General features: G+C 38.9%; 2 protein-coding genes and 1 long non-coding RNA gene across 7 annotated transcripts in view; 1 reads left to right on the forward strand and 2 right to left on the reverse strand.

Annotated features, from left to right (window-relative positions):
- LOC146467294 (uncharacterized) overlaps positions 1-19,033 on the reverse strand; it is a 285,496-nt gene that overhangs the window by 104,097 nt on the left and 162,366 nt on the right. The window lies entirely within an intron of this gene.
- LOC146467299 (C-type lectin domain family 4 member G-like) overlaps positions 1-19,033 on the forward strand; it is a 134,244-nt gene that overhangs the window by 14,342 nt on the left and 100,869 nt on the right. The window lies entirely within an intron of this gene.
- LOC146467300 (uncharacterized) lies at positions 9,322-13,375 on the reverse strand. Its single transcript, XR_014867821.1, has 3 exons — positions 13,242-13,375; positions 11,084-11,159; positions 9,322-9,533 (listed from the first exon to the last, which is right to left on the reverse strand). It is a non-coding gene; the product is annotated as an uncharacterized LOC146467300 (long non-coding RNA).

Raw genomic sequence — 19,033 nt, forward strand, 5'->3', positions numbered from 1 at the left:
GGACTTTCGAGAAACGGGCCCCTGTTCTCAATTTGGCGAGCTATATTAGGCACCACCTTGCACTACTTTTGAAAACTAGATTACCGATATTTTGTACATGTGTGACCTTTAGTTTCAAATTTTCAAAGGGCTTAAGGGGAAGAAGACAACGAATGCATCAGCATTGAAAATATTTCTTCTGTTTTGGATGTCTTCAAATCGTGGCTCTCAAAATTAGCTATAATGAATCATAAAAGACCATTAGACATGGCACCTGGCAGTAGCACCTTGTAAGTTTTTGTAGTTGTCAAGGGAACGTAAGGCTCCAAAGGATATTCTTATTCCAAAGAAAAGGGCAAAGTTGTATTGCCAAATTGTTGTAGAAAAGCAAGTGCGCACGAGCATTGCTTCGGTATATTTCTCATTGTACAAAATTATGTAATGGACAATTAATGGAAGCGATTTAACCAAATTATCCTTTATTTCCATTCTGAGAAAAAATGTTCGGAGAAAGGTGACAACAAATTAAAAGCTTCTTTAATACCTTATGTTCTCTTGACAATTAACATATAGTAAACTAGTGTCTGGTTAAAACGGCTTCGGTATTCGAATTGGGCGGGAAAAAAGAGTTAAAGTGCAAAGGACAGTTGACTAAAAAGTGCTATATTTTCTCGAAAAATATTCAGGCAATTGAAAATCAGTTAGGGACGGCTTCTAGTCTTAAACTCTTAATTTGAAATTAAAATAGCCTTTATGCCGTTTACTATTTTGTTTTTTAACTACTATGATATGAAACGAAGGCTAAGGACAAATTATGATAACTTTACGCACAAAAAATAAACCTTTCGATCGGTCGCATGAAAGGAACTTCTTGATGTTGGAAAGACCCAGATTTTAGTTATGTTGTTGTGGTCCATTACCTCAAAAATAGAGAAAACACACAACCATTCTAACTTACAATAACTGAAAAATGTAAAATTTGTTTTTGTGTGTGTGTTCAGGCGTTGGCTCTCTCTCAGTCTAGAGTTTGTTTTTACTCTCGAATTGTTTGCATTTTCTCAACCAGACGTTAGTTTCAGTAGTATAGTGGACATTTAAGACCTTTTTTAACTATGTAAGTGTTACATTGAACAAGGGAAATAAGTGAAAGCTCAAACGATTAATTTTCAATAAGACACGGCAAAAAAAAAACGAAAGGCAAAAACCAAAGAACAATTGCGACAAATGACATCAAATTCGCGTGATACTACCCTTTTAAAGTTGTCCTTTTTTTCAGCCTACAACAACAACACTCACCTACAGCTTGTGTGGAAAATTAATTCTTAGTTCCCATTAACTTTTGAAGTCATACTGTGATACCGTGTTTAAATAAAGATGGTGATACTGATGATGATTATGATGATGATGATGATGATGATGATCTTTGAGTTGAATTTATTTCTTAATTCGAACCACGTACCACAGATGCCGACTTTTTAACTCGCAATGAACAAGTTATCGCAATGTGAGGAGAAATGTCATTCGCTCGTTCCATTGGTTACTTGATGGGCTGTGAACTTTCAGCAAACATGGCGTGCTCTCACGGGTCGCGTAAGTTTCTCTCCTCGTTTAATTGAAATAAACGTCTCTTTTTTTAGTTCCGGAAATTAAAAAAAATAGCTTAAAGAACACTCAACCGGTGCATATAGTCTTCGTACTTTTTTATTTTGGTGAGAAAAGCGCCGTGTTGAAAGGCTCAAACAGATCGAGATTGTCATTCAAGTCAATAGGGATTTCGCGCGAAAAAGGAGGAAGAAAAATACATGGAGAAATTTCTAAGGTAGTTCCTTGTGCTTATCGGCGCGGCTTCTTTGGCGGCCGAACTCATTGAAGTACCACATATTGTCCGTCGAAGTTGAACTACGAGCTGTGTTAATTAAGTCACCATTTTCTGAGAATGTCACGCACCAGGCTTGTCATTCGGGACCCCGGTGAGTCGTATATGGCTGCATATGGAGCTAACGATCTTGCCGTTTATTAAAATTCATGCTGTTTCACTAAAAATAGCTCAACGGGTGTCATTTCCGTTGTTAACTTCTTGAAGAAATGTTCGCAGAAAAAGCTTTATAGAAATGGCATTTCCAAGCGACTTGATTTCTAAATTTTCTGGGTGGTGGTGGGAGGGGGAAGGAGGGGGGGGGGGGGGGGGCTGGCAGAACCCCAGATCCCCTGGCGGTGCTCGACTTTGGCGTTTAATTTTTAACCCCTCTGTACGTACACTACTACGAAATGGTCCAGCTACACCACCCACGGCTGGGTGGGGGGAGGGGGGGGGGGGGGTGCTCTCATTTGAAAGGAGAGGGGATGCTCGTCGTCTCGCCTAGGAGTGTAAATTTCGGATTTTGGTTTCACTTAGGATGTTCTGGGCAAACGCCATTATATTTAGCCTTGAAGGACTCGTTTATGGTTGCACGCGAAGAAATATGGAAAAAAATATGTAAATAATCTCTTTTAAGGGGTCAAAAAAGCTTGGGCCACGCCCAGATTTGTCTCCTTTAGGGGTTTAACTCAATATTTCCGACGAGCATCTCCGCACCTTTTATATGAGAGTCTCCGCCCCCCCCCCCCCCCCCCCCCCGGGATACGCCGCTGATGTGGTATAAAAGCAAGGCTTTACTAACTCTGGAAATTTTTGGGAAGCTGTTCCTATAGCAAGCAACGTGATGAATAAATTTTGCGAAAATACAAAATGTCGAAATATCATAAACCTAAACATCCAATTAAGGAGTTAAATCTGAGCACTTCAAATGATTTACTCGATACTTTGTCTCGAGGTTTTGCTGCACAAAAAATTAAATTAAATTTGAAATATAACTGATATAAAGCAAAGCACACAGAAGTGCATATTGCAATAATAAAGTTACTTTAACCCTTCAACCCCTAACATCAAAAAACAAATTCCCCCATCTAGTGCCCATACTTTTCTTATAAAAGTACTGGGGAGACGTTATTAAAATGTCCACAAAATTCTTCTTGGGTGATTATATCCTTAATTCCCATGAAATCATGGGTTAAATAACCATAGATATCACTAGGAGAAATTTGGTGCTGACCACTGTTAGGACTTAAGAGAAAGTCCGCGTTAGATTCGACCGATCAATTTGAGCCAATCGCTCGATTTCCTTCAAATTCTCAGCAACAGACAAAGTTGATACAACATTAATGAAAACACATTTCTTTTGATTCTAAACTTAACAATACCCGAAATTTTGAGGCGAATGTTCCACCCCCCCGAACCCCCGAAAATCGACCTTTCACCGAGTCGAAATTAGCCCGTTTTCGAATGTTTGCCGCCGAAAGAATATTTATCCGAAAAACCTTACATTTATACCACAAACATATACACTATACTACTTTACAAATATGGTATATACAACTCATATCATTGAGAATTTTTAAAAGGAAGGCATCTCAAATATACCAATGTTCACGATTCGTGCACAGAGCGTGTCAGGTGCTGCAACAAAAACCAACATTTCTCAAAATTCTGACTTAGTCTGAAAGTCTCGTGTTTTTTTTCAAAGAGTACTAGGATAGTGTCCTTAAACTACGGAAAAATATTTAGTGCATCTCTATACTGCGAAAAGATACGGCCGCAACAATTTTGGGCAAATCTCTTATTTTCCGACCCGTGTTGTGTGACAGCGATGGCATCCCAAGGCAACAAATTTCGACTTTTTCTGTCTTGACCGCAACTTAAAGTAGACAAATCCGTTTTAAAAGGGTAAACAATTAAAAACATACCTTAAAAGTTCCACAGTTTTGCTTTCAAGACTTTACGTTTAACCCATTAACTGTCAGCAAATTTGATGGCCGCGTCACGGATACCGTGACACGGGATCCGTGTTCTTTAGTTCGCTTGCAGGCGACGATCATGCGAGCTAAAAACCTGAACATCTCTACAGAGGTCCGTGAAATTAGTTCTGTTATTCAACCGGGCACTCTGCCGACCAAACAATCATCAGTTGCAGAGAAAGATGTTTGAACGTGAAAGGCTTTTGAAAGTTGTCGTCCATCTTTGTTTATATATAACCGCTGACCGCAAAAACACTTCCGTCTGCGAACAGGAAATGAGGAATAACTGTAGATGGGCCAATTTTCTCCTTGATTAAAAAAATAAACAGCATAAGATCAAACTGGGTTTTGTGTTACCACTCTGTTTGTTGTTATTGTGAAAGGAGAAGCGTTTCATTAAGTATAGTTGAACACACTGACGTGTGTCTATCAAACATATTCAATAATCTCTTCGTGTGCATGACTAATCAGAACAACATAGTAACCGATCGATGATCGAAGAGAACAATGTCGAAAACCGAAATTTGCTCGTTTTCCGTTGTGTTGAGCACCAAGTGTGGTCCTAATAGAGGTGACCATGACACAGTGTTCCTTCGCGAATGTTGCAGTGATATTTCTAGTCACCTGCGAAGTTGCCATTTGTCACGCGAGAAGATGACCGAAGTTGAACTAATACTGGCTCGTGCCGGGCTATTTGACCTCGGAGGCAGTAAGGTCAAGAAGATGAACATATGTCCCACGCACAGAAATAATCTTGGCAGGTACTGGCAACCTCCACGAACTTGCCAGTATCCTGAACATACTGGAAAGATCAAACGAGTCGATGGCGACAAAGTGATAAATTTAAAAACATCAAGAGAGATTTATACTCTGTATGGTGAAACAGCACAAGTGGGATCACGTGAGTTGTTAAAATGTTTTTATTCTATTTTTAAGTACGGACTTTTTGTCTTTCGTCTCAGTATCTATTTTAAAATTAATTATTACTTTTTTTTTGTCGCTGGTTTAGCGTTTTGTGCGACATGCCGAAAAAAGCATAAGGGGAAACTTGAAGTAGCGACGTGGTTGCGTGACCAAGAAGACCAGCCGAAAAGTGATTGCGATGAAAGTTCAGACTGGAGGTAATATAACAGACTCCAAATAAATTACCTTTCTCGGATCCTTCCTACTTTTCGCGTTCTAAGTTTGAAATTGAAAGATAGGGGAGTCTTTCTCTTGAGGTGCTAGCGGAAGCTGATTGTAATAGGCCTTATCACGGTTTTCGACGCCATTTTGACGAGTAGGCAAACATGCTCGAAATATAAACAGTGTTTGTATGGAAATCCGATGTCAAATAATTTTCATAAAACATCGCTTCTGAAAAATTCATGAATTGGAAACTTTTGGCACTAGGAAAAGGATTTTAAGAAAAAACTTGGAGGGATGTAGCTGTGCCAGAAAGCGTCCAGTCGTGTTTCGAACTTTTCATACATTTCCCTTTATTTTTTTCCCGCGAGCTATTTTTAGAGCAGTTCACGGCTGGTTCGCTATACGGCCAAATGTCTGGAAAGTTCAAAACACGACTAGGCGTTTTGTGGCACAGCTACATCCCTCCAATTTTTTTTTTTAAATCCTTTTCCTAGTGCCAAAAGTTTCCAATTCATGAATTTTTCAGAAGCGATGTTTTATGAAAATTATTTGACATCGGATTTCCATACAAACACTGTTTATATGCCAAAAGTTTCCAATTCATGAATTTTTCAGAAGTGATGTTTTATGAAAATTATTTGACATCGGATTTCCATACAAACACTGTTATTTCACGCCTGTTTGCCAACTCGTCAAAATGGCGTCGAAAACGGTGGTAAGGCCTATTTAAACGGATCACAATCGAAGAAAATTCAGTGCTGACTGTAATGCATGGTGATGAATATAGCCCTGGTATGCGCCATGGGTTGGGCACAATGTGTCCATGGCTCGCAAACGTTTTACCTGCGATCGATAAACCAAGACAGAGCAAAGCATGACGTAATCAGAAATCTGAACAGTGGTTCTGTCTTAGTGGTGATGGACTGGGCCATGAAATTTTTGCAAATGAAGTACCGAGAGAAGCAGTCGGACTGGTTCGGGAAGAGAGGCCTCAGCTGGCATGTATCTACGGTGATTTCCAAACACGACGAAGATGATACAGTCGAAGTGGAAACGTACGCACACATCTTTGATTGCTGCCAGCAGGACTGGTTTGCTGTCTGTTCCATTTTCGAGAATCTGATAGAGAATGTTGTATCGTCAAAACCTTCCGTCAACTGCGTTTTCATTCGCCCTGATGAAGCGGGTTGTTACCACAACAATGCCATGATTGCATCCCTGAAAGACGTCGGGAAACGATTGGGCATCGAAGTGAAGAGCTATGACTACTCAGAGCCTGCGTATGGAAAAGATGTGTGCGACAGAATTCTATGTCCAATGAAAACCTCAATTCTTTCCTATTGCAATGAAGGCCACGACATTGCCACTGCCACAGATATGCGCACTGCCCTTCTTGCCTCTGTTTGTGCCATTGATGAGAAGAAGAAGTCCCTAGAGTTCAACAACATTGATGACTTCAGCAAGCTTCATAACTTTACGTATGAAAAGGAAGGCATTCGCGTTCGCAGAGCATATGGTATAGGGTCAGGGAAGGTGTTACCCTACGATGACATAGTGATCAATCGCCAAGGTCCAACAGGAATAGCTGTTCAGGACAATCGCGATTTTTTTGCGATAACTAGCGCGCGCCAAATGAACGTGAAGAAATCTGACAGTGCCATAAGCTGAGACACCTTTGATGAATGTCAGCTGTTTGAATGTCCAGAACCTGGATGCCAGCGAATACTCAAGAGCTTCCGTGCACTTGAAATACACATTGAAATCGGAGATCATGGAAAGAAGCCAATGAATGAAAGTATTTATGATCGACTAAGGAGAGAGTGGGCCGCACGTTTCTCTACAGTAGATGAAGACAGTCAAGGAGCTTCTAATAATTCGAGAGAGAGCGCCCGCGGTTCGGAACAGGCAGCCAGACCCTCAAATCTCACGCGAGGATGGGCCCTTTCAAAGCCACGTGCCCCTACTCGTTTTTCTGAAAATGTAAAGGATTACTTGAAAGCAAAATTTAACCAAGGAGAACGAACGGGCTTCAAGGCTAACGCAAAACAAGTCTCTGCAGACATGCGAAACGCGCGAGATGAACAAAATAAGCGTCGCTTTTCCAGAGAAGAATGGCTAACAGTTGTTCAGATAAAGAACTTTTTCTCTCGCCTAGCGTCATCCAAGAGGAAAGGGCAAGATGCTGCTGATGACCAAACAGAAATTGAAGAAATACTGGAAGAGGAAGAAGAAAGCAACAGACAAGAAGTGGTGAACAGCATTGTTGACGAGATCGGCCTTCTACATCCCATTTACTACGACGTCTATGACCTTTGCCAGTACCGGAGAACCAACAAGCTTTCACAGTTTAATGTTTCAATGCTAAAGAACATTCTAAAGAACTATGAAGTGCCATTTACAGCAAAGGACAGAAAGAAAGATTTGGTTCAGCACTTGGCTATCTTTGTTGAAAAATGTTCGTGTTTTCTATAAAATTATCTAGCTAAGAGACAGAATAGTATTTAGGTACACTCAGTCTTTAATAATTGCCTTTCAAGCAGCTACCTGTCGCTCTCGGAGATAGCAAACAGGAGAGACGCTAAAAAGTCTAGCCCAAATAAAACCCCTGGGATACAAACAAGATAAAGAAAAGCTCTGCTAGCCTAGCCTCTTGTAGCGGTAGCCGTTCTAGGACGAAATTGTAGCTACAAAGTTTACAAATTTCAACTGAAAATTGCAAATTTTCGCAGTTTCCTGCATTTTCTTCTTTTTGCATTAGAATTCGCAGATCTCGCTGAGACCATTCTGACGTCTCATTTATTGCAAGTTTCGTAAATTCGCAGTTGCTGTTTTTGTCAAGACCTTTCTGAAGTCTCATTTCTATATATTTCTCAGTTTTGAGATATTTTTTTTACAGTTTTTGTTATTATTTTAGTAAAATACATGTTAGATAACATAAAAGGGTTAATAATAAGTTGCCCAGTATAAACATGTATGCATTTGAAGTAGAAAATAAGCTAGAAATAATCAAGTAATTAACTTACCGTAGAAAATGCTCTGTTTCCGGTTCGATCAGACCGGAAATGTTGTTGCGGTCAGCGGTTGTTATTTCAAAACAAAGATGGACGACAACCTTCAAAAGTCTTTCCTCGATGTCAATTCTGCAACTGATGATTGTTTGGTTGGCAGAGTGCCCGGTTGAATAACAGAACTAATTTCACGGACCTCTGTAGAGATGTTCAGGTTTTTAGCTAGCATGATCGTCGCCTGCAAGCCAACTAATAAGGAACACGGATCCCGTGTCACGGTATCCGTGACGCGGCCATCAAATTTGATGACAGTTAATCGGTGAAACATGAAGTCTTCGAAGCAAAACAGTGGAACTTTTAAGGTATGTTTTTAATTGTTTACCCTTTTAAAACGGATTTGTCTACTTTAAGTTGCGGTCAAGACAGAAAAAGTCGAAATTTGTTGCCTTGGGATGCCATCGCTGTCACACAACACGGGTCGGAAAATAAGAGATTTGCCCAAAATTGTTGCGGCCGTATCTTTTCGCAGTATAGAGATGCACTAAATATTTTTCCGTAGTTTAAGGACACTATCCTAGTACTCTTTGAAAAAATACACGAGACTTCCAGAGTAAGTCAGAATTTTGAGAAATGTTGGTTTTTGTTGCAGCACTTGACACGCTCTGTGCACGAATCGTTAACATCGGTATGTTTGAGATGCCCTCCTTTTAAAAGTTCTCGATAATATGAGTTGTATATACCATATTTGTAAAGTAGTGTAGTGTATGTGTTCGTGGTATAAATGTAAGGTTTTTCGGATAAATATTCTTTCGGCGGCAAACATTCGAAAACGGGCTAATTTCGACTCGGTGAAAGGTCGATTTTCGGGGGTTCGGGGGGGTGGAACATTCGCCTCAAAATTTCGGGTATTGTTAAGTTTAGAATCAAAAGAAATGTGTTTTCATTAATGTTGTATCAACTTTGTCTTTTTCTGAGAATTTGAAGGAAATCGAACGATTGGCCCAAATTGAGCGGTCGAATCTAACGCGGACTTTCTCTTAAAGAGTTAAGTACATTTCAAGTGCTAAAACGTTTCATCATGATTTTATAGGTGGCTTGCATTGCCGCCATGTTGGTGGACAAAACATATTGATTGTTTGTATGTGACGTCATGGCAGCCATGTTGTTGTACAGGAACAATACGATTTTTCTCCTCTGGGTGTCAACCTTCATTTTTATACAAACTATGTGAACAAATTTTCCTTTGTTCTGCACACCAACATTGCGGCAATACAAAACACCTATTGTTGGCGTCAGTCTTAATATTCTCAACAGTCTGATATTTCATTGATTGGTTGATTTATTTCATCAACAAGCTCTAGCGTATTTTGATCGGTTGATTTATTTCATTAATGACAAGCTCGCGCGTATTTTGTATACGCGTCCTCCTCTCTTTGTTCATCTTGTAATTCAGCTGCAGCTGAGTAAATCTTTCGTTTAGCCTCTGGGGAAACAACCTCGTTGTGGTCTTCTAGGATCTCCATCTGGCCTCCATATAATTTTCTTCCGCTGCGGCGTCTGCGTCTCCACCAAGCCTTACTGGAACTATAAAGGTACGATATTTTCGTGCGTTGGTTATGACGTGCCAGAAGAAGTACAGTTCTATATATTTTTAGTATAAATCTACTAGTGTTCTATCACGAATGCCGTTCTCTGATTGGCTACGCTACTCGCTATCTATTCTGTGATAGATAGTAAGTAGCGGTTGTCAACAAAATTCAGCCCGCTTCCTCGCGTTTTCGAAGTGTCTGTGAGGCGGATTTGGATAATTTACTTGTTAAGTTTTCTGTGAACGACTAGCAGATTTATACTAAAACAATTAGATTATTCGCTCTCGATTTCGATGCGTGATAGCTGATTTGGGCTGCGCCCTCATCAGCTATCACGCGATAGAAATCTCGAGCTTATAATCTAATTGTTAAATATAATGTCATTCTGGCGCGTATAGATTGTAGCAAATTAAGGAATAAAAATTCAGTCAGCAAAACAGAAAAATTTCTGTTACAATGCCGTAGGTTAATTGCACGTTATGTCACGGCGGCCATATTGGTAATTAGGGAGTTAACTTCCATTTTTATGCAAACTATGTGGGCAAATTTTCTTTCGTTTTTTTACCAACATGGCGGCAATGCAATCAACGTATAGTTAACCAGCTTAAAGAAATTGAAAATATTAACGGCCGACTGATCCCAACGGCGGAGGTGACGAGCTTGAGAGAACAAACAACAAAAGCTAGGATAACTGAAATATATTTGTTTTTAAAAAAAACAAATTTTTTTTGCCCTATATTTCGGTTTGCAATACAAACCTTCCTCGGGGGCTGAACGAAAAAGAAAAGTGAGAAATATAAAAGGTTCGTTACAAAGAAGATTTGTTTTTTTTTAAAAACAAATATATTTCAGTTATCCTAGCTTTTGTTGTTTGTTCTCTCAAGCTCGTCACCTCCGCCGTTGGGATCAGTCTGCCGTTAATATTTTGTATTTGAGATAATTTGCTGATCCAGGTCAAGTGATCCGGCACCACTCATTGGTTTGTCGCTGTGGAATTGCAGATTTTATTGTAAAGAAATTGAGACAGTTACAGAAAATTGATCAGGATACCTACACTCGGTTAATTCACGGTTTAATGCAAAAGTTCCTTCTTGAAGGGTCATTGATTTGAAATTGATCATTTGTAACTTATTATTATTATCATTATTTTCATCATCACCATTTCTGGCTTCTTTTGACAAGTTTTCTAAATTGTGCAGGACTTTGAAATTAAACAACAAAATTTAGACTCAGACGAACAGCACTCGACTCTGGCAGTAAGTTTGCTCAGATTGTCGAAACAGCGCACTGAAGCCATAATCACCAAAACACTCACCCTCCAATGATTATAATGCCGAATTTCATAACAAGAACTTTGGTAAAAGGTTCTTCGTTGACTAACGAACTCAGCTGGTTATTTTGATCCCATAAGTAGGTGTATGCCGGCGATTAAGCATCAGTCGAAGATCGATCGGAGTATTCATGATCTTGGCATCAGTTCAAGGTTATAAAAAACCATTTCAACCTGGTTTTCGGGGTTCGTTTTACGCAATTTTTCTACAATACCTGTCATCAACCAACAGGGATGCAACAAAAAACATCAAAAGAACGGCGACCCAGAACTTGTTCATCTTGATAATCTCTGTAAAAATGAAACACAAAAGGATAGCTTGCAGATTAATTTAGATTAATCTAGATTAATTTAAGTGTTTAAACTACATTCTTATATGGTTAAATTTATTTAGTTTGCTTTGAAAATTTTAAGGTAGATTGAGGATGGAGGCCAAGTTAACCATCCGATTTTCTAGTTGGCCTCCATATTACATAATAATGTCTACAAATTAATAACAGTTGAGAAACCAAAAAATGAAAAGATTTAAATAAAAAAGAACTAAGTGTATAAGTTACAAGAACTAATAAAGAAGATTATGATATATTGTTGTTACATATGTGCGATAAGGTCAGCTTAAAGTGTTTTTACAAATTTTTGAGACAATTTAAACGTAAGGTTATCGGTATAGAAGCATCGAGTATAAAGGAAAAACATAACGCCGTGTAGTCACAATATCATATGATATGATTATCAGTCTACTGCCCAACACAGTGACTGTACTTGGATGGCAAGAAAGTAGTTAAGAAGTCGTCGAGAGCAAGTCTAGTTCCAAAAACAATTGATCGAGCAAAGGCTGGTGGATGTAAAAAACTGCGAAAACGAGCCGCAGATGGCTTTGCAGGTCTGAGCGATAACTTTATGTTCTGAAATTTAAAGGTTGTCTAGTTTAGGTCTCTCTGCAGTAGCAAAAGAACAATGAAATCATTCGATCAAAAAAAGGTGTGAGAAAATCGGTCTGTTGGTCACCAATGCTTGCCATAAGAGTTTCACTGATTTGCTTTTAATTCCGTGTGCTACTCATTACTCACCAGCCTCAAGTAGGTATTTAATTCTCTTTCTTATTTCAGCCTGAGAGATACAGAGATATGGACGCGCACCAGTGGACGCGCACGAGAGAAAATGCGCGTCACTATTAATGACAACAATATAATCTCTCAAACAAAAAAAGGTGCGAAAAAGTCAACTTTAACTGCTAACGGTTTGCCGACTGGTGTTGTTGAAATATATTACGATATTAAACTATCAAACATTTAGCATCTTTCATTAAATTTCCGCGAAATTACTAGCGAATCGAAAAGATTTCTTATAAACGTCTTTACGACTGTAACGGTCTTAATTTTGATCAGAGGAACGATTTCTTATAAACGTCTTTACGACTGTAACGGTCTTAATTTTGATCAGAGGAACGATGCAACTAAGACGTACAAAATGACTTTAAATTTTGAAAGTCGATCAATTTTAAGCGGAGTTAATTACAGAATGAGGATCAAAATCGGCCAAAGTTCCATACATTAACTGTAATTTTAGCGGTATTTGCCTCGTCCCTAACCAAGGTGGCTTCACAATCAGTGAAAACGTCTTTTGCCAAGTCTGTCGTCATAGTTTAGGGTATTATCTAAAGCTATGATCGTTGCGAATTGAAGAAATACTTCAAAGATCTCAAGAGTCACGCGATACGATTTTCATAATCCACAGTTTCAACTTCAAGTTAACCAAAACAGTACCACCATGATAAAATCACTGTTCCGAGATTTCATTTTAAGGCTCAAACCAACGTTTAGGGTATGATCAAATCAAGAAAAACAAGGAAAAAGGTCAATAGGTCTTGCGCAGGTTAAAAGGAAAACACCCTTACCGATCTTAAAAATTTTAACCACCTTCTACAGAGGCACAATATATCCTCTATCTTCTTCACCCAAGGCACAATACAATTAAACTGGTTGCATTAGATCTTTAAAGTTTAGGCCAGCTTTCAGAGATATATAACAATTAAAACTGGGCCGACGTTTGAGAAGTTTCCTTTCATTGACCATTCTTATCAGTGTTTATTCAAAACGTGAGTGATAGTCATTCAAACTCAATCCTATAGCAAAAAAGATAACATAGACCTAAATCCTTCCATTTACCAAAACTAACGCGCAACTTTCCTTTTCAGGACAGATATTCTTTCCCAAAGTTCGACTTGGACACGCGGAAATGCTAGTTTAAGCAAACATGAAACGCAGCAGACATGAAAACCTTCAAAGGAACTAGGCTCTAATAACTCTAAAACGGTGGCTACGGGATACTTCTAAATTTAATAACGTACTTCTAAATCAATGCTACGCATACCTCGTTCTTTAAGCGTGATGCCGAGCCTCGCCTATAACTCGTAACTTGCGTGCGACAAACAACAAAGAGAATGTGTTTATACCTCTCTCTTTAACCGTGAAACCCCGTTGCCAGGCAGCTCGGTAGCCGCTTTTTCAGTTTGCCGCGTAGCTCATGCATGTAAAATGTATCGTGCCTTCTACCGAGGCACAATATCGTTAATGATCTTACAAACGCCGCGGGCTTTTATTGAATTTCAAGGATCGGACGGGAGCGTTTAAAAGATAAGAGGCGTTGAAAAGAGAGAGCCGTTTATTTTAATAACTGTAACAATACAGTATTATAATAACCTAAATGACAGAGCTTTAGCAGACTATCAAGTCAAACGTGAAGTATGCTTCAATGCTAGGACAAGCCGAAAGAAAATTGTTGGTATCCTAAGCACAGATAACAAGCACATTAAAGAGCACTATCCTCACTTTGAACTGGAAATTGATAAAGACGCAACTTGCACACCGGTCTTAATTAAGCAAGAACGCAAATAAATTGATTGATTGTATTGTACACCTGTTTCTAGTTTATGTGTGGTTTTCAGGGAAGGGGGCGTTTATTAGACTGGGGGCGTTTGTTAGAGAGGGGCGTTTAATACAAACTTGTCAGCTTAGGGGGGCGTTAATAAGATAGGAGGCGTTCATAAGAGAGGGGACGTCTAGTAGATCATTGACGGTATATCTTCTATCTTCTTCACCCAAGGCACAATACAATTAAACTGATTTCATTAAATCTTTAAAGTTTTGGCCAGCTTTCAGAGATATAGATAGCGTTTGACACGCTAGACCACCAAATCTTATTCGACAAACTTGATTATTATGGTGTCTGGCTAGCATTGCAATGGATTAAAAGTTCTTTCTCTAACAGTAGCGATACCCATTTCTCCGAACAGATAATTAGATGTAGTGTTTCACAGGGTTCCATATTAAGCCCTTTATTTTTCATATTATATATTAATGATCTTCCCAAAACAACCAGACTGCCAGAATGCTTGCTCTTTGCAGATGATACTAGCATCTTTTACTCCAATTTTGACCCTGATCATGTTGCCTCTGTAATGGAATAGTGAACTGACTAAGATTAGCTTATGGATGAAATCAAACATACTTTCTGTTAACATAAAGAAAGCCAATTATGTTATATTTAAACCCAAACAAAAATCTGTCCACATGAGCTCCTAAATTTCATTTGACAGTATACCCCTCAAGCAAGTAACAAAGGTTAAGTTCTTAGGTATTTATATTGATGAAGGTCTTACCTGTAAAACGCATATCAGTCATATTTTAAAGAAAATCTCTAAGTTCATTGATATAATAAAGAGATTTCGTTTCTTTTTGTCAGCAAACACTAAAAAATCTTTGTATTATACCTTAATTTATCCCTATTTAACTTATTGTATTACAGTTTGGTCTTCTACTTATGTAACAAACTTAAATCGCATTTTTCTTCTTCAAAAAAGAGCTGCATGTGCGAGCTATGACAAACTCTAATCACCTTGCACCTTCTGCCAGGTAGCTAGGTAGCCGCTTTTTAACTTTGCCACGTAGCTACGTAATCAGAGAAACGAATACCTTTACCGGACATACATGTCAAATGTATTGTGCCTTCTACCGATGCGCAATACTGTAAATGATCTTATAAACGCCGGGGGCGTTTACAGTTGAATTTCAAGGGTCCGACGGGGGCGTTTAAAAGATAAGAGGCGTTTAAAAGAGAGAGGCGTTTAGTCTAATAACTGTAACAATACGGTATTACAATAACGTAAATGACAGAGCTGTAGCAGACTATCAAGTCAAACGTGAAGTAGGCCTTGTAATTCCGGAATGCTTCAATGCTAGGTCAAGCCGAAAGAAAATTGTTGGTATCCTAAGCACAGAGATCAAGAACATTAAAGAGCGCTATCCTCACTTTGAACTGGAAATTTAGCAAGGCACAACTGGCACACCGGTGTTAATTTTAAAAGGAAGAACGCAAATAAATTGATTGATTGTATTGTACATCTGTTTCTAGTGTATGTGTGGTTTTCAGGGAAGGGGGCGTTTATTAGACTGGGGGCGTTCGTTAGAGAGGGGCGTTTAATACAAACTTGTCAGCTTAGAGGGGCGTTAATTAGATAGGAGGCGTTCATAAGAGAGGGGGCGTTTAGTAGATCATTGACGGTATATCTTCTATCTTCTTCACCCAAGGCACAATACAATCAAACTGATTTCATTAAATCTTTAAAGTTTTGGCCAGCTTTCAGAGATATAGATAGTGTTTGACACGCTAGACCACCAAATCTTATTTGACAAACTTGATTATAATGGGGTCTGGCTAGCATTGCATAGGATTAAAAGTCATTTCTCTAACCGTATCCAATTCGTCGAGCCTGATTAACGATACCCATTTCTCCGAACAGATAATTAGATGCAGTGTTTCACAGGGTTCCATATTAGGCCCTTTATTTTTCATATTATATATTAATGATCTTCCCAAAACAACCAGACTGGCAGAATGCCTGCTCTTTGCAGATGATACTAGTATCTTTTACTCCCATTCAGACCCTGGTCATGTTGCCTCTGTAATGAATAGTGAACTGACTAAGATTAGCTTATGGATGAAATCAAACATACTTTCTGTTAACATAAAGAAAACGAATTATGTTTTATTTAAACCCAAACAAAAATCTGTCCACATGAGCTCCCAAATTTCATTTGACAGTATACCCCTCAAGCAAGTAACAGAGGTTAAGTTCTTAGGTATTTATATTGATGAAAGTCTTACCTGTAAAATGCATATCAGTCATATTTTCAAGAAAATCTGTAAGTTCATTGGTATAATAAACAGATTTCGTTTCTTTTTGTCAGCAAACACTAAAAAATCTTTGTATTATACCTTAATTGATTCCTATTTAAGTTATTGTACTACAGTTTGGTCTTCTACTTATGTAACAAACTTAAAACTTGCTGTGCGAGCTATGACAAACTCTAATCACCTTGCGTCTTCTGCACCTTTATTTGCACATTTGAAGATCCTAGATATTTTTAAAGTGAATTCCCTTTATATTGCAAAATTTATGTTTTCCTATCACCAACGTTTGGTGCCCTCGCCCTTTTTAAATTTATTTCCGACTGGTAGTCAAATTCATAATTATGATACTAGAACCTCAGCTGATTTTCGACCTCACACCTGCCGAACTAATATCAAGCAATTTATTATACTCTTTGGAGGGCCAAAAATAGGGAATGCTTTGCCATTATCAATTACGTCTTCCCCTAGTCTATCCATCTTCAAAAGAAATCTTCTTGATTTCCTCAGTTAATTGTATCAAACGTCCCGGACTCTGTTATGTCTTTATAGTCTTACCACCGTATGCTAAAAAATCCAAATACAATGCCTTTACAAGCCTTACAGTCTTAACACATCTCTGAGGTGACCTCTCAGTATAAGCCCGGGGTTTTCTTGAGGTCTCCTCGCCACTTCTTACTTCTTCTGTTTACTATTATTATTCAATCTAAACTTGTGTAAGATCCTAGTTTATTATTTACTGTAACTTTCTATGATTGTATGTCGTGGTGAATAAATAAAAATAAATAAAAAAATAAATATATAAGTCGCCTCGTTAAGAAATTGAAACTGGGAAACGTTTGAGAAGTTTCCTTTCATTGACCATTCTTATCAGTGTTCATCTAAAAAGTGAGTGATAGTCAGTCAAACTCAATCCTATAGTACAAAAGATGACATAGACCTAAATCCTTCCATTTACCAAAACTAACGCGCAACTTTCCTTTTCAGGACAGATATTCTTTCCAATAGTTCCAATTGGACACGCGGAACTGCTCATTTAAGCAAACATGAAACGCGGCAGATATGAAAACCTTCAAAAGCAATAGGCTTTCTGAGAAATACCTCTAAAACAGCGGCTTCGAGATACTTCTAAATTTAATAACGTCCTTCTAAAATAATGCTACGCATACCTCGTTCCTAAAGAGTGATGCTGAGCTTCGCCTATAACTCGTAACTTGCGTGCGGCAAACAACAAAGAGAATGTGTTTATACTTCTTTCTTTAACCGTGAAACCCCGTAGCCAGGTATTGTAGCCGCTTTTTCACTTTGCGACGTAGCCACTGACGTAATCAAAGAAGCGAATAACTTTACTGACATACATGTAAAATGTATTGTGCCTTCTACCGAGGCACAATACCGTAAATGATCTTATAAACGCCGGGGGCGTTTATTGAATTTCGAGGGTCCGACGGGGGCGTTTAAAGTGCCTATGAAGTAAAAAAAAAAAAAAAAATGTCACGGTTTGTTGGTTATGAATTTCTTGGTCTAAATATGTGGGTTTTACTGAACAAAACCTTCTTACAATCCGCAATTATGATTCCTGAAAGGTTCAAATTTAGCGCTGAAAAGTGTCTCCATGTTGCGCGCGGCCAAAACGATCGTATTAAAAAGTGGTGACGTAGAAAATACTTTGGAACACACGAGTGTCCTGGCGGCGAAGGGAGTTTCTTCGATCTCGGCGACTTGTTATGCAGCTGATAACTCCAATATGACAAACTGCGCAAAAAAACTGGCATGCCGAGAATAAGCATACATTAATTCCCGAGAGACGAAACTTTACGGCAGAAGTAAATTCGGTTTACCCGAATTCGCAGGAAAGATTCAAGCCACAGAAGCCATAGCTCTTGAAAGCGAAAGACAACGATGATTAGCCGTGTGCAGATATATTTCACTCTCATATCTGTGATAAACAAACATCCTGCAATCTTACTGCAGTTAAATAGTATAAGCATGAAATCACGGGCATAGAAATCCACGGATCCTCAGTCTTGGCAGATAACATTTATTTAGCGCTCCCAGAAATCTTGCTTTATTCGAGGATATAAACTTAAACAAATGCCACAGAGCATGTTAAAATTTATGCCATCATTAAAAATAGCTCAATGGATGTCATTTCCCTTATTAACTTCTTGAAAAAAATATCGCAGAAAAGGCTGCATGGAAATAGAATTTCCAAGCAACTTGTTTGATAAATTTTCTGGGTGGTGGTGGTGGTGGTTGTGGGGGGGGGGGGGGGGGAGTGGGGGAGTGGGTTCAGAACCCAGATTCCCCTAGAGGTGCTCGCCTTCGGCGATTAAACCCCTCTGTATGTACACCACTACGAAATGGTCCAGCTACACCTCCCGGTTGGGGCGTAGGGGGGGGGGGGGGGGATCTCTCATTCGAAAGGGGCGGGGATGCTCGTCGTCTCGCTTAGAGGTGTAAATTTCGGATTTTGGCCTCACTTAGGGTGTTCTGGGCAGAACGGCATTATATTTAGCCTTGAAGGTCTCGTTTAGGGTTGCAGGCGAAGAAATATGAAAAAAATATATATTAAATATATATAAAATAGTCTCTTTTAGGGGGTCAAAAAAGCTTGGGCCACGCCCAGATTGGTCTTCTTTAGGGGTTTAACTCAACATTTCCGACTAGCATCCCCGCCCCTTTCACATGAGAGTCTTCCCCCCCCCCCCCCCGGGGCTACGCCGCTAATGTGGTATTAAAGCAAGGCTTTACTAACTCTGGAAAATTTTGGGAAGCTGTTCCTATAGCAAGATACGTAATGAATAAATTTTGGGAAAATACAAAATGTCAAAATATCATAAACCTAAACATCCAATCAAGGAGTTAAATCTGAGCACTTCAAATGATTTACTCGATACTTTGTCTCGAGGTTTTGCTGCACAAAAAAATTAAATTAAATTTGAAATATAAGTGATATAAAGCAAAGCACACAG

This window comes from Pavona decussata, unplaced genomic scaffold (genome assembly GCF_977016875.1).
Source record: "Pavona decussata unplaced genomic scaffold, jaPavDecu1.1 SCAFFOLD_137, whole genome shotgun sequence".
NCBI lineage: Eukaryota > Metazoa > Cnidaria > Anthozoa > Scleractinia > Agariciidae > Pavona > Pavona decussata.